Source organism: Zootoca vivipara, chromosome 7 (genome assembly GCF_965207765.1).
Source record: "Zootoca vivipara chromosome 7, rZooViv2.hap1.1, whole genome shotgun sequence".
Lineage (NCBI taxonomy): Eukaryota > Metazoa > Chordata > Lepidosauria > Squamata > Lacertidae > Zootoca > Zootoca vivipara.
The window spans coordinates 23,018,313-23,035,174 of NC_142590.1; the positions used below are offsets into that span (position 1 = coordinate 23,018,313).

The 16,862-nt window shown below is 43.7% G+C and overlaps 1 protein-coding gene across 1 annotated transcript in view; it reads right to left on the reverse strand.

Annotated features, from left to right (window-relative positions):
- The window catches only part of FRRS1 (ferric chelate reductase 1), a 31,171-nt gene extending 24,804 nt beyond the window's left edge, over positions 1-6,367 (reverse strand). The window contains exon 1 of the mRNA XM_035123866.3: positions 6,130-6,367. The gene's annotated coding sequence lies outside the window, so the exon portion shown is untranslated. The remainder of the gene's footprint in view (positions 1-6,129) is intronic.
- Between the last annotated feature and the right edge of the window lie 10,495 nt (positions 6,368-16,862).

Genomic DNA, 16,862 nt, shown 5'->3' on the forward strand with positions numbered 1-16,862 from the left:
GCAACCCTAGGAAGCAGCCTGTTCAGCCTCAGCTGCACTGTACATTTGAAGCATTATTTAAACAGCCTTGGCTCTCCCCCCCCCCCAAAAAAAAAGAATCCTGGGAGATGAAGGATGCTTAGAATTGTTAGGAGACTCCCCCTATTCACAGAACTATAATTCACAGAGGCATTTAACAATCAATCCCTCTTCGTAGGAACTCTGTAAATCGTAGCTTCGTGGGTTGCAGTACCCTTAACAAACAGCAGTCCCAGGATTCTTTGTTTAAAGTAACATGATACTGCTTCAATGCATAGGGTAGATACATTAGGAATGCTTGTTTTGTTATTTTTATGCTTCAAAAAAAATCTCTTCTACAACAGAATGGTAAGGTAAAGGTAAAGGGACCCCTGACCATTAGGTCCAGTCGTGGACGACTCTGGGGTTGTGGCGCTCATCTCACTTTACTGGCCGAGGGAGCCGGCGTATAGCTTCCAGGTCATGTGGCCAGCATGACTAAGCCGCTTCTGGTGAACCAGAGCAGCGCACGGAAATGCCAACAGAATGGTACTTATTCCCAAATAAGTATCTTTCTGCTCTGAACAGCAGAAGCAAACTCACTCCTCCTCCCCCAGAAGGATTCACGCAAGTTTAAAATGCTAAACTGCACACAATCAGGGATATTCCTTTTTTCTTTTCTTTTTTATCAGGACCAGCAAACTTTTGTTTTTCCCTGGTATGTCAGGGATGTAGAATCAGTTGCAAAAGCATGGAATGGTGGCAGTGGGTAAAAGGGGAATGTTAATGTGCTGTCTAAAATATACACAAACAGACACGGCCATCTAAAATACACACAGACCATTAAGTCCATGGTCTAAAGTTACCGAGCTGCATCACTGGTTGATAGCCATGAGCTAATTATTTTTCTGCCTTACACAGAGACACCCTTGTTCAAAATACTGATACAAACAGTCAAGCTTAATTTCACATTTAATCTTTCCAAAAGATTTGTATAAAGATGAATGGACTCACATTTCTGTGGCAAAAGACAGCCATCCATGTGATAAACTATGTGTCACGTAAATCATCAGGGTGGGAAAACAAAGTCACTGGAGAGACAATGCTTGGGAATTCCCCATGCAGGGAAGAGAGTCAGCAAGGAAGCAAACCACTTACAACTGGTCCTGAAGAAGCAATCAAGAGACGCTATGGGTTGCATTCAACTAACCTTTACTCAAGGTAGATCCATTGAAATGAATGGACCCAGCTTAATCATGGACATTCATTTCAATGGGTCTACCCTGAGTAAAAGTTAGTTGAATGCCACCCCATACTGGCTTAGATAAGAATATCAACTTGGAGGTAGAAAGACAACGCATGATATCCAAGGCTGTGTCCACATTCCCATCAACAGCACACTCACTGTCTTTCCCATGCTGAGTTTTTAATCCATGACACAATCTAACATGCATTTGCACCATGTACTTTGTTATAAGGTGCTACAGTTTCATGCATTGTTTCTCAAACCAGCTTTGCACAGTTTGGAGTCCTTAGGCCAGGGTTTCCCTAACATGGGTCACCAGCTGCTTTTGGACTACAATTCCCATCATCCCTGATCACTGGTCCTGCTAGCTAGGGATGACAGGAGTTGTAGTGCAAAAACAGCTGGAGACCTAAGGTTGAGAAACCCCGGCTTAAGCTTTTCCTAATTCGCCTATAGCTGGGGTGTGAACTCCTTTGTCTAGGGTAAAGATATCCCCAACCATGTCAACACTTTCTGGGGTGTGTACACAACCAGAAAGTCATGTTGATGTGGACAGCTAGGGAACTCTAAGTAAACTGACCACATCCTTAGAAGGAATGAACAAGAACAGAAGTTTAACTATCACTTTAAAAATTACCGTGTGATAGTCTAATAACTGCACATATTCACATATCTCTACAGAACTGCAGCAAGGACCTTGGCATGGGTTTGAACAACAGGGTCCTTTCCCATCATCTAAGTAGTAACTTAAATCTAGGCAGAATCCTAGGGACCTGCTTTGACCAAAAAAAGTATAGTCACTTGAGTTCATTGATGGCATTTGCAAGTGGAAATCCCATACCTATCCTGGTTCTCCCATCTATGCTAATGTGCCAACATTAAGTGCTTAATTAAGGGAGAACTGCCTTTAGAATAAACCTGTTCATTCTACTACAGGGCAAAAAAGAATGGCATAATTGTAAGGAACACTAAGCAACAGTGTGCTATGAATGAATGAATGAATGAATGAATGAATGAATGAATGAATGAATGGTAACACATTAAGAATGTTAAATAATGCTGTCATTTGTTTGCTACCAACAAATCCAGATTATTCAGTTATTGCAACACCAAGATGACCAGTTTGGACTTTGCAAACTAAGCTCCGTACTCAAGGCTAAGCCACAGCAGAGTTTGACACCTGATAAGCCTGTGTAGAAACTAACAGGAGACAGTATTAGTTGGGTCTTTTAGAAACTTGGATCTAACTGAAAGTGGACCAGAAAATTATTGTACAGAGGTACACACACACACACACACACACACACACACACACACCACAATAAGTGCATCAGTTTGTGTTCAGGTTCAGCCTTCCAAGTTATGATTTACTGAGACCCAAACATTCATGGCCATTAAATCACAGTAACTATGAAATGCAAGGCTGTTAGTAGAGGTCTAGTGCTTCATTTATCCATCCACCACATTCATATGTCTACCTTCCTCAAAGGATCTGAGTGCTGTGTATGGGTGCCTCCAAATTGTCAGTATTTTGCAGGAGGGATATAATTGCATACCGGAACTGCAGGTTTGCACAGCTTTTGTGTTCCAGTGCCCAAGTGCAACAAATTCACTTTATAAAAGGCGTCAATGGTTTGAAAAATGCATCAAAAACCCAGAGTTTCCAATGGAATATTGTCCAACAAGCTAGATTAAAAGCCATTAATAAGATCAGCTCAATAAATAAATAGCCAGGGAAAAGCTAAATATTAGCCGTTACCTAGTCTATCCACATGTGACACCTAGGACAGGAAAGATTTAGAAAGCATTTGCAACCCAGAAAGTGCTCACCATGAGATTTTCCAGCTATACAGCTGCAGTACTAAGCACACTTGCCTCAGAGTGAGTCCCACTGAACTTCCTTCTGAGTAAATATGCACAGCGTCACACTGTCAATGAACTGAATTGAATGACTAAAGGAGTAGCACATTCTACAAAGGTTTTGGAAAGATGTTTGGTGAAGCACAGAGATGTGATTTCTTTTATTTCTGTTTTCATTCCAGGCTTTCACCAGGTCATCTGTCTGATCTTTGGTCCCTTGCCATCAATAGGGTTTATCTGCCTGTCTATGAACAGTCCCTTAAGGTCCTCACAGTCAGACATTTTGACAGATTCTACACATGGTGCACATATTTTCTCCTCACCCAGTGCCAGAACTCACCATGAATGGCTCCTTCGTTCTCTTATAATGACAATGGCGCCCACCTGAGAGGTGCCGGAACGGCGTTCTGCCTGAAAAAACCCCCTGTCCCCACCCATCCAACTACAGTACGGTGAAGAATTTGGGATAATCTCACTGTGTTGTGAAATATAGACAGCTTTGATTTGCCAGTTTGAGAAGCCGATTGTTTCAGTAACCACTTCCATTGTGATTCATCTTTCCTATGACCTTCTCCGGGAACTTCTGCTTAAGAAACTTCCTACATTTTGGTGGCTGTTTTTAGAAAGGTTTGAAATTGCCACCACACTGTTTGACTTCTACGTATCTGGCCATGATGATCTCCCCAGTTCAGTTGTACCTCTATTTAATGCTTCTCACTGCTCAAGTGCACCCCTCAACTTACAGACTATGGTGTGTTTCATGCAAATACTTTACATGTGCTTAAAAATGTATATATGTAAGAATGTTAATAATTGTAACCACTGGTTTTGTTACAATAAGTCACAAGAAAATCGCCAAAAGTATCCAGCAAATTACTATGTATCATATACCATCTTACTAATGAATCCAATAGCAAACATGTTGCCTCGATTCATACACCATTACCGTATTCTTTCTTGTTTCACAATAAATGGGATTTTAACCATTTCCCATATTGATACATTAACTTCCCAGAAGCCATGATATCTTGTTAACATGTTGATTTCTATTGAAAGAGGATACAAGTTCATATTTCCCTAACCCTGTCGTCGTCACACTACATTCCAGGAAACCCTCAGATGATCTGTAAAAGGAAAACAAATGTCCCCGCAAGGTTTGTTTTCCCACTCCTGATCTTGCCTCATGACAAACAACTGCAGGGAAATGTTGGGGTGTCCTCCAAGGTTCACCCTCTTTTTACACAAATGGAGCAGCCTGACAGGCCAAAGAATGTCTTGTCTAACCCAAGTGCAAACCCAAGCAGACACAGGATCTAGAATCCTCCCTGGAGCTCTGGAGTTCCTTGATTTACCTGTCAGTACAGAAAGGACTCCCTGAAGGTAGGAAGTTTGAAAACCACGTATCTAGTGAACACACATTTTTCCCCACTGTCAAGTGCCCTCTCCTAAAGGTAAAGGGACCCCTGACCATTAGGTCCAGTCGGGGACGACTCTGGGGTTGCGGCGCTCATCTCGCTTTACTGGCCGAGGGAGCCGGCGTACAGCTTCCGGGTCAAGTGGCCAGCATGACAAAGCCGCTTCTGGTGAACCAGAGCAGTGCACGGAAACACCGTTTACCTTCCTGCTGGAGCAGTACCTATTTATCTACTTGCACTTGACGTGCTTTCAAACTGCTAGGTTGGCAGGAGCTGGGACCAAACGACAGGATCTCACCCCGTCGCGAGGATTCAAACTGCCGACCGTCCGATTGGCAAGCCCTATATTGGTACACAGCACTCCAATCTCTGCTGAGCAGCAGCAAGATTTAAGGAAGTTCCAAACACTCAGTTGAGAATTCAGAGGCTGTAGCTTTTTAAGATACTGTATATGGTTCATTTTACACCTGGATCTACATGGGGAGGAAGAGAGTTCACAGCATTGCATCTCCAGAGTGTCTCTCCTTCTTCCTCTCATAGCTTCAGCAAGCTTAAATCCAGAGCAGCCAGCTATGCTCCCCAGTCTCTGGGTTGCAGCCTCTACAGTCAGAAACTGTCTTTGTTCTCCCTTCTTGTTCCCAGCACACCTTGCTAAGACCCAAGCCCACTCTTTTCCTGTCACCTAGAATGCACACCCCACCACCTTGGCAACCTCTGTATGCCCAGGCCCAAAGATTCCTCCTCTACATAGGCCATCAACACCTTTTGTCACATTAAAGACTTGGCTTATCCCTTGCTAGCTGTACGCAGATGTCTGGACTTGTGATCCTAAACTGAACACAACAGTGCTTGGCTTAGTTTTAATTAACTAAACTTTGTGTACTTCAAGAATTTGCGAGTTGGCTCAAATTCTAGCTCTTTACTGACCTTAGAGATTATGGAGACAAACCCTCCAACATTACTTCCATGAAAATGGGGACGTCCTATTCAATAATGATAACGATAATAATTTTATTAATTATACGCTGCGCTGCCCATCTGACTGGGTTGCCCCAGTTATTCCGGCAGGCTTCCAACATATATAAAAACATAACATTTAAAAAAACTTCCTTGTATAGGGCTGCCTTCAGAGGTCTTCTAAAGGTCTTCAGAAACTGGAATGGCTTCTGAAAATCTTAAGGATTGTCCCTGGAAAATAGGGGCACTCGGAGAGTCTGTGAAGTGTCTGCCCCTCCCACAAACTCATAACATCAAATATACCCACCCACAACTTTGAATATTTGGTTACCTTAGCACACACTGCACTGAAACAAAGGCAACAAAATTTATAGACACAGAATCCAATCAAGTAAGAACTTTTATATTTAAGAGCTCCTTCAACTTTTCCTTAACATAACCAATCTCTGCAATATATATTGGGATTTTTAAAAGAAGAAGAAGAAGAGGGTGAGAGAAGGCACAGGTTTGGCAAAGCCATCCAACACACAGCCAGCCACAAAGACCCCTCTTATAAGCTGAACACAGTGTCTTAAACACAGCATAGACACCCAACTTAGATGAACAAGAACACACCTTCTTAAGAAAGGAATTCATAAGACACCTGTTTCTTACCTTAAGGAGCACGCTGCTCCTGTGGCATAAACGCAGCTGCTAGACTTTCCCCTTTTACCCAAACAGGATTTTTTTCTCTTTTTTTAAAGGGTGGGCATTTCTCTGGCAAGCAAGTCGTTTCGACTCACTGCTGTGAGCATGGAGGCTGCAGTGAAGAAACCCGCTCAGCCCCGTTCTTATCTTGCAGGAGCCTCTTCCTGCTTTCTGACAAGCTGTATCGCATCTCTCAGACGTGGGTGGAGCCAAGCAAAGTTAAGGCGAAAGCAAACTCGTCCTTGAAGCAGCTCTGGGAAGGAAGGAATGGGGGGGGTGAAAACTCCACTGGACTCAGTGGGACTTACTTTTTCAGATCAAGTAAGAATACATAGGCTCAGGCTGCTGGGCTCCTTTCATAGATACATCTGGGAGTGACCCCCCCCCCAAGGGACACAAAAAGCATCTACAGTATAGGACTGTTCAGTCCTATCAGGAGCAAAACCCATCGAAGCTTGTGGGATCTACTTCCAAATAACTGAACTTTAGTCCCTCCTACAGACCCTCCAAGTGTCCCTATTTTCCAGGGTTTTACAGAAACCCTTCCAGTTTCTGATTTGATCCCAGAATGTCTCACTTTTGTTTAGGACATCCCCATTTTCCTCGGAGAAATGTTGGAGGGTATGGAGTTATGTGACCCCGTAGCCAAGGAGATACGTAACTATACAACCTTTAGAAGACATCTGAAGGCAGCCCTGTATGTTTTGTAATGTTTAATGTTCTATTATGTTTGTATATACATTGGAAGCCACTCAGAGTGGCTGGGTCAACCCAAACAGATGGGTGGGATATTATTATTATTATTATTATTATTATTATTATTATTATTATTATTAAAACAGGACATTCCTATTTTCATCAAAGAAATGTTGGAAAGTATGAGTCATGCTGAGAAAAGGCATTTTAACAGCTGCCTTTTAACCAAATAATGAAGAGGCCCTGATCCTGCACTCACTTACTGCTAAGTCATTTGAAATCAACTAGACATCCTTAAGCACATTTGGCTTAGGATCAGCTCCTTGCCTTGCTGCCACCTCAACTCTCTCCCCTCCACCTCACAATACCTTAAAACCCTCCAAGAGAGGAAAAGCCAGAGCAATTTCATAAATTCGTCAATGTTCAATCCATTCATAAAGTTCAGAATCTTTTTTTAACAGCAAAAAAAGAAATTGTGTATGGAGCAGTACACACTACATGCTGGTTAAGTATTTATTTACAGAGCAAGGGCAACAGAGACAACCCATTTCGCTAGCATTCTTCACTTTAACCCCTCAAACACTCATTTGGAGTCATCGGAACAGCTGCAAATACTTCTATTTCCAAGTTCTATTTGGAACTCTGCTCAGGATCAATCAGGGAGCAAAGTCCTGATATTGCCTCTTTCCTCCATTTGCTGACCTGTTCCTTTAGCTATTTGCTTGCACAAAGTTTGTCCAGAGGTTAAAGGTAAAGGTAAAGGACCTTTGGAGAGTTAGGTCCAGTTGCGGATGACTCTGGGGTTGCGGCGCTCATGTCGCTCTATAGGCTAAGGGAGCCGGCGTTTGTCCACAAACAGCTTCCGGGTCATGTGGCCAGCATGACTAAGCTGCTTCTGGCGAACCAGAGCAGTGCACAGAAACACCATTTACCTTCCCACCGGAGCGGTACCTATTATCTACTTGCACTTTGACGTGCTTTCGAACTGCTAGGTGGGAAGGAGCTGGGACCGAACAACGGGAGCTCACCCCGTCGCAGGGATTCGAACCGCCGACCTTCCGATTGGCAAGCCCTAGGCTCCGTGGTTTAGACCACAGCACCACCCGCGTCCCAGAGGTTAAGGAGCCCTATTTATTATGCATTCGTTCTGATTTGGTGGCAATGGAGGTTATAAGACTTCCTGCGAATCAGCTGCATTTCTCTGTTGCAAAACTGCTTTTCTATGGGTCTCAAACAGGAGAGTGAGAAAGCGTCTCTCTGAAAGTACCGTATTTTTCCGTGTATAAGACTAATAATGTCTAAATAATGTCAAAAATTCGGAGGTGTCTTATACACAGAGCCATCTCCCCTCATTTTCTTAAATATGAGTCCCCCAAAATAGGGGGAGCATCTTATACATAGGGGCGTCTTATAGATGGAAAAATACGGTATGCCTTGGCAGACTGCATGTTTTTAGCTGAGTTAATGTTAGCACTGGGTGGGGGAAGGTGGCCATTTGCTAGGGGGGGGGGGAATCAAAGGATTGTGGTTTATCTTTCTCCTGCCTACTAGTATCCCTTTAAGACTGTTGTTACTCTCATTGGATGAGCCGAGCTGAGGGGAAATGGCCAGAGAACGGAATATGGAGGGGACATGGGGGGGGCAAGGGGAAAGCTAAGCCCCCTCCTGCCCTTCAAATCCTCTCACCCACATTAATGTTATTAGCTTCACCTCATAATGAGTAGTTGTCAGCTGAGATGACGAGAGAACAGACTGCTTGGGAGAAGAGAGTACCTGGAAAATCTTGGTAATTCTCAATGCACTGCTTATCTGCTCATCTTGTTATGGCTGCTGGTGGTTATTGCTTCAATCTCCCCCTGAACAGAAAGGATGGAGAGTGGCTTAAAGCAGATCACCAACCCAGACCCTATGGTCATCATCTAAGGCCCTTCTTTGTGTGCCTTCTCCATGAGGTTGGAGAATGGATGGCGGCTAACAGATTGAGGTTGAATCCTGACAAGGCAGAAGTACTGTTTGTGGGGGACAGGAGGCGGACAGGTGTGGAGGACTCCCTGGTCCTGAATGGGGTAACTGTGCCCCTGAAGGACCAGGTGCGCAGCCTAGGAGTTATTCTGGACTCACAGCTGTCCATGGAGGCGCAGGTCAATTCTGTGTCCAGGGCAGCGGTTTATCAGCTCCATCTGGTACGCAGGCTGAGTCCCTACCTGCCCGCGGACTGTCTCGCCAGAGTGGTGCATGCTCTAGTTATCTCCCGCTTGGACTACTGCAATGTGCCCTATGTGGGGCTACCTTTGAAGGTGACCCGGAAACTACAACTAACCCAGAATGCGGCAGCCAGGCTGGTGACTGGGAGCGGCCGCCGAGACCACATAACACCAGTCCTGAAAGACCTACATTGGCTCCCAGTACGTTTCCGAGCACAATTCAAAGTGTTGGTGTTGACTTTTAAAGCCCTAAACGGCCTCGGTCCAGTACACCTGAAGGAGCATCTCCGCTCCCATCATTCTGCCCGGACACTGAGGTCCAGCGCCAAGGGCCTTCTGGCGGTTCCCTCGCTACGAGAAGCCAAGTTACAGGGAACCAGGCAGAGGGCCTTCTCGGTAGTGGCGCCCGCCCTGTGGAACACCCTCTCATCAGATGGTCAAAAAGATAAATAACTACCTGACCTTTAGAAGGCATCTGAAGGCAGCTCTGTTTGGGGAAGCTTTTAATGTTTGATGAATTTCTGTTTTTTGATATTTTGTTGGAAGCCGCCCAGAGTGGCTGGGGGAACCTGGCCAGATGGGCGGGGTATAAATAATATATTATTATTATTATTATTATTATTATTATTATTATTATTATTATTATTATTATTAGAGGTCCAGAGGTGGCAACACAAGAACAGGCCTCCTCTGTGGTGGCTCCCCGTTTGTGGAATGCTCTCCCCAGGGAAGCTCTCCTGGCTCCTTCATTACATATCTTTAGGCACCAGGCAAAGTCTTTCTTAGTCTCCCAGGACTTTGGCTAATTAAACAATATATGGCCTTTTAAAGGGGAGGCATTATTGTTTCCCTTAGTATTATTTTTGTGTTTTTATATTGTGAACTGCTCTGTGATCTTCAGATGAAGGGCATTAAACAGATTTAATTAATAATGATGGTGGTGATAATAACAACAACAATAATAATACTGTAATGATGGTGAGCATGATAACTACGGTATGTACCAATAAGAAATGGAGCAGTGTGTCTGCACCAAAACCATTGCAGATGCAAGCAGTACTGAAAGCAAAATTGTTTATAAATATCTTGATGTCATCAGGAGCAAAAAAATCTCAATAAAAAAGCTGCCTTCTTCTTGTCACTTAGGCTGATCACAATCCCCCCCCCCCAATCTCTCCTCTCTGGAGAAAATGAGGAAATCCATGCCAGTTTCACCAGTACCTTCTGATTGCTTTCACTGTCTCCTGGAAGTCCTGTTTCAGGGATGTTGAAAGAATTTCCACCCCTTTTTTCCTCTGTCCCTTTGGGTTTCCTTCAACACTGTGTGCGCACCAGCATGTGTGGTGTGCCAAGGACTACTTTCAGTCTTACTGGAGCACAGGGAGGGTGGTGAAGTGAATGGCTGTGAGGTCAGATAGAAGGATACCTCTAGGTCTGCATCCAAATCTACTTTCAGCCGAGTTTATTGAGCCAGCTTTGGGTAGCCAAACAAGTTAATGCCCTCTTCTGCATTAGCTGGAGCAGTTGTAGTGATATTTACAGTAAAAGTATCATTGGCAGGCAGGGAAGGGCTTCCTGGTGATAATTAAAACATTTCAAAATACTGCCAACAAAACCAGTTTTATCAGTTTTCAGCTCCACCGGGAGGCATCCTTTGTCAGGAAACTGGACTTTGATTGCCTAATTCAAACCAAACCACACATTTGGCTCAATCTCTTTAATTCCCACTTCATGCCAAGTGTCCCAATTTTCCAGGCACAGTCCCGGAAGCCATCCCAGTTTCTGATTTTGTCCCGGTTTTCCTTTTTCCTCCCCTCCGTATTTCAGAGAAGTATTAAAAGTGGTGTGTGGGGATTTGGGTGTACGTGCAGAAATGGAGTCTGTTTACATGAAAAATAAAATCCCTGAACCAAATGAAGGAGATGTTGAAGCTAGGATACGGAGCCATTCCTATATTTTTGAAGGAAAAGGCGTACCTGGTAATTTGCTCTGAGAATCCACATCTTTGCATTGTTTCTTGTAGAAACTCACAACGTTGGTAAGCTATCCATTCAGGAACTCATTTTATTGTTCTAGCCATGGTAGGCATCACTCAGTATGGAGAGCATCCTTGTGGCAACTATAATGTGCGCTCCAGTCCAGTAATATTTCTCCAGCTGCTTGTAACTTCCATCCTTTGCACCTGGCAAAGTGATCAATAGGAATTACGTCCCTGTGCAGCAGAGGCCTATTGATCTCCGTAAAACTCCAGCAAACGCTGAAGTTGTGAGCTAGATTACGTTCATCCCAGCATGCAGGTAAAACTCAAAGCTTACATTTCAGGCTTATAGACGGTGGATGAGGCAGGCTAGGTAATGTAATATTTTGTGGGGCACAAAGACATCATTAGAAAAATTGATTCCATTCTGTTTTTTGTTACTGTCCTGAGAGCTGTAACACAGGGACACTCAAAACATTTAAGTTAAGCAAATCACTTGGCATATTTGCAAAGCACGCTGTTGCGCTTAACAACTTGTGAAGAACCTTGTCCATTTTAACTAATAGTGTTCTGTTGCATAATAAGTGCATAATAATAATAATAATAATAATAATAATAATAATAATTTATTATTTATACCCCGCCCATCTGGCTGAGTTTCCCCAACCACTCTGGGCGGCTTACAACAGAAAAATGAAATAAAACAATTAAACATTAAAAGCCTCCCTAATCAGGGCTGCCTTCAGATGTCTTCTAAAAATCTGGTAATTGTTAAAGGTCAGCACCAACACTAGTTCCCTCGGCCTGAAAAGCGAGATGAGCGCCGCACCCCATAGTCACCTTTGACTGGACTTAACTGTCCAGAGGTCCTTTACCTTTACCTTTTACAATGAATAGGGTATAGAAATTGAGAATGTGAATCAGATACTGTGTAATTTCTATCCAGTCTTCTTTTTAATTATATCTTCCAAAAGCCTAGAATTTTAGCAGTACACAGAACTGTAATTATGCTCTGCAATTAAGTAGGTACGTGTACTGGAAAATAGATATACCACAAATCCCAAACAATATCAGATTGTTAAGTCTGCTCAAGCTCCTTTTATCTATGAACCTTCAAGACCCTAAGAGCTGCATTTGACATGTACCAAAATGCAATATAAAACAAGTCCTTATGTTTCAATGAAGCCAGTCAACAGAAATAAAAAGGGACAAGCGAACAGATGCAAGATGAGGATAACATAGGAAATCAAAGGAACTAGAATAAACTTTTGGCCTGTTCCAGACGGCTTTTCTTATATTCTTATTGGGAGAAAGCATGGTTTGCAAAATATCCTGTTAGAAACCATGGCATCGCTATTGCATAAAAAAGTAATTGCTTCTGTTGTTTCTCTGATCCTGGAAAAGAGCTGTGATCTTCCTGCTGTACTGTTCATATGAGGAGGCCAGTCATATGAGCACTTAGTTGCACTTACAATAACCTAAGGAGAAATTCAGCATAGCGTTAAGCAGATTTCTCCATTAGCCACTATTGCAGCAAGATTAAAGGCAGGAGAAATGATGGGGGGGGCACCGAAACAGCTCTTTGCCAAGCATGCAAGGGACCCTAGGTATGCCTCTGACTAGAACTAAAACTAGAGCCAATGGGGTCTAGGGGTTATTCGAGTATCAATCTAGGACACTGGAGGCCAAATCCCCACTTGGCCATGAAGCTCACTGGGTGACCTTGACTCTTAAGACTAAGCTGCATTAGTAAAAAAATATTAAAATGTGTTATAACACTGTGACACCAGATGGCGCTGTAGAGCTGAACGCTATGAAATTTTCCATTGTGAGCTTTACAACGTTTTTCCCCCAGAGCATTTTCAGAGCGGTTTTTTTATAACTGTGTAGATGCAGCTTTAACCTATCTGACATGGTTCTCGAAGCTACCAACATGAGTCTGCCCACACTGCGGGGGCAGTGGAAGACAGGAGTGCCTGGCGTGCTCTGGTCCATGGGGTCACGAAGAGTTGGACACGACTAAACGACTAAACAACAACAACAACAATCTGACATGGTTGTTGTGACATTAAAACAGAGGGGGAATGGAGGGAAAGTGGGGTGTGGATGTTGTAAATAAGCATAATGCAGTCTTTTTTAAAAAAAAATTGGGTCAACTGCAGCTGTTGCCATTGCTGTTGTTGTCTGCCTCGAGAGACAATGGAGTGCACCTCTGGGGTGAAGTCAAACCACTGTGTTATCAGCACTAAAGTGACCTCTCCAGGGCGCAAGCCTGGGCAATGTGAATGGAGGTCCTGGGCTTCACAGGTGACAAGACTCCCCTCTGAGCCTCGCTGATGTGGTCGAAAGGAAGCAGAGCAATACGTTTGGCAAATAGCTTGGCTGCAGGAGTTGCTGGAAGGAGTTGCCCGCAAGGCAGCAGAGGTGCCTTGCACAGTATGAGTCTCACAAAGCTAAAGGACTGAAAAAGGACGCAGCATAACTTTTTGTCCTTTTTTAAAACAAACAAACAACAACAACGTAGTACCATCCATTTTAATATTTCCATATGCTTGACTGTTATAATGTATAATATTATAATATAAACACTATACTGTACCTGAATTCTCCAGCCGGCATTTTCCCCCCCTTTCACATAGGCTCGCAGCTGAACTTTTTTCTCCTTAGTGTCAAAGTCCTTTAAGTTGAAATGTTGCCTGAGCAAAAATAAACCTGTTTTCCTGTAATGCAAACCACCTACTTCTTTGCAGTAAATATATACGGTAGTGCTATTGTGCAAATCCTTCTGTGCACATAGTTTCCAAATAACGCCAGAGGAGTGGATTCTGTGCAGCAAGCACTCAGTGAGAAAGAAATTTTGGAGCACATCTCCACTCATTGTAGCACAAAGTGTCACTGTTTTTCTGAGTTTAATAAGCTCTGTAGCAAATGCTGTGCGTTTTGAAACTCGCGAATGACCTGTTTTAATTAGAGGCGATGGGAACTGAACTGCATGCTGACTAAATGGATGCCCCGGGAACTCTGCGGATCCCATGTTGCGTGGCCTCTCCTTGGCCAGACTAATAAGGCATTCAACTGCCCGAGTCAAAGGACAAGAGGTTGCCCCCTCCTCCATTCCATGTACATAGAAACTGACTGGGCTTGCAGCTGGAATCTTATTTTAACGTTGGCATTGGGACAAAGACCTCTGTTGCCCTTGAAGACAGTAGGGTAGCTCTGGGGATAAAGGGCAGGCCCCAGTGGAACATATAACCCCAGCATCAGCTGCCTGTGATGGCTGCCACAGGAGACCTAGTAGCAGAACAGGCCCCGGAGCCTCTCCCTTCTTTGCTTTCTGTGCTGTGCTCCAAAGCAGTGCTACTGAGCAAGGTAGGTCAGAAGTCAGGGGTCCTGCAACCCTTCAAGCCTCTCTACCTATCCCTTTCCCCAGGCTACTCATCCTCCTCGGCCACACCCCTCACCAGCCCTGTTTTGCTTCTCCCCCCTCGATGGTTTTTGCCTGGTTGGAATTTGCCCTTGAACTCATCTTGATAGTGTCACTTTCTTGCCTGGGTGGAGAATAGAGAGGGGTGTGCGAGTGCGTGTAGAAACCAGCCTGCCATACAGAGGTAATATTTGCATTCGGTGCTCCGCTTGCTTTTGCCACTGGCCCTACTCACCTCTGGCGTGAGGCCCCTGAAAGGTTGCCCAGATGAGAATAGCAGGGCAAGAGGGTCATTGTTGCCCATGCAATAGGAGCTCAAGGAATGTGGGTGCCCTTTGTTATTGAAGATGTCCTGGGGTTGTGTTCCTGTTGGCGAGCTTCCATTGACTCCCTCCATGTATGGGGAGGCATGTGAGCATCATTGCCACAACAGTGGCTGTTTGGCAGTGTTTCCATGGACACTGGACCACAGCTGTGGGTTGTTGTTTTTTCCTTCTGCCATTTTGCTATTTTCAGAGTTTGGGGTTTTTGTCTTCTCACCTGGGCTGAGCATGTAGCAACAACATATCTCCACCCAAACCGTAGCCAATGCAGACGACTGTCTGCTCTAGCTTGTTCAACATGTTTTTGGTAGCCACAGTGCTACTTAATCACTGTCCAGGCAGTCTTCCAATAGACCTGTATGGGCCTTCCATACAGCTTTTGAAATCCCCTTACAAGTTCTAAAAGACGTGTGTGTGTGTGTGTGTGTGTGTGTGTGTGTGTGTGTGTGTGTGTGCATGTACAGGTTTAAAGGAAGGGTTGGGTGGTGTAGTTTTTTTCAGAAATACCTACAAATGCAAAGCCTTTCTGGATATGCAGATTTAGTCATAGTTCTCTGGATTGCAAAAAGTTACTCATAGACTAGCAAAATGCCAGTACTGATGGATTGCTCAAGTGTTTGGAGCTGGGCAAGTCCCCACAACTATAGTCTTCCATGGTAGCAGCTTGTGTACTTTCTCACACAGAAGTCAGCAAAGGTCTTGGCAAAGTGAGCCTATCCTTCTCTGCATTCTCCTTTTCATTTACCTGGTCACACATTGGGTTCATTTCTTGCTCACGCCTCAGCCACTGATACAATAGCTTCATTTAAAAACATGATACCCCCAAACCCAGTTTGAGTAGAATTCGTACAAGTGCTTGATGTGCCCATATCATTCTGAAAAAGTATTTTTATTAAGGCATCGTAGAGTTGTGCCTCATTTATTGATGCATTCTCAATTTTGTGATGATCATAGAGAAATGGAGGGTCTATCCCTACAGGGAGGCAGCCCCATCAGTAGATATTTGGGCACACTTAAAAGTTTCTTTCTTTTTAATTGAAAAACAAGGAGAGCACCAAGCGGATTTTCTGCCTCAGGTGCCAAAATGCCTTAGGGATGTCACAAAGATGCCAGTTGCATTTTATATCCTTTACTATCATTTGCCCAGAAAGAGATGCCCAGACATGTGTGGCTGCTACGCTCCAATTTTCAGCATTCTACCTGCAGCTTCCAGTGAAGAGGAGCAGGGTTTGGAAATATAGAACCATGCATATTGTAAAAGTTCATGTTATGGGAAAACCAGAGGCGGGGGAGGTACAAAGTAAAGATGGACAAATATGACAATTTCCAATTTTTGCTCCACTCAGTTTCTCACCTTTCCTATCTTAAATTTAGTTCTCCACATTTCTACATCAATTGGCAATCCTTTCCACTCCTCGTGAAAATTCGAAGCATTTTAGAGCACATGACCTCAATATACATATTTTGTATGCATATTTTTGCCTGATATACATATTTTTGCAAGCATTTTATGTTACTCTCACTGATTATGCATTTTAAGCCACACTGTTCTATATTGTATAAATTTCTGTACACATTTATTTAGGTGGAATAATGTGAACAAGTGCAAATTTTGAACTAGCTGTGTTTCAGTTTGCATATTGTTTCAGAAAGTGCTAATTTGTTAGGTGCGCATTAAAATCCTAACCTAACCAAATTGCTTCTCCATGTGTAATGCAGAGTTGTAGATTTGGTAGCACTCATGTTTCTTGAACCATGCAGTTATAAACCTAATGTGAGGAACACTGCACCTCATCTCAAACATGTATTTCCATCACAGGGCCGCCTCTACCGTTAGGCAGAGTGAGGTGGCTGCCTCATACAACTGGTTTTGGGGTGTCATGAAAGGAAATTGCTAAGGAAATTGCTTCATTTGTATTTTCTATCTTATTAAGAAGAGCTTGTGGGATTTTTCTGCTGCTGGTTTCAAATAACTTGAGCGGCCTTACCTACTGTGCACCCAGGTTTTTTTGGGGGGGGGGGAAGCTGAGTTAAAAATGGCAGAGAGGGACATTTTCAGGGAAGAATCAATGGAT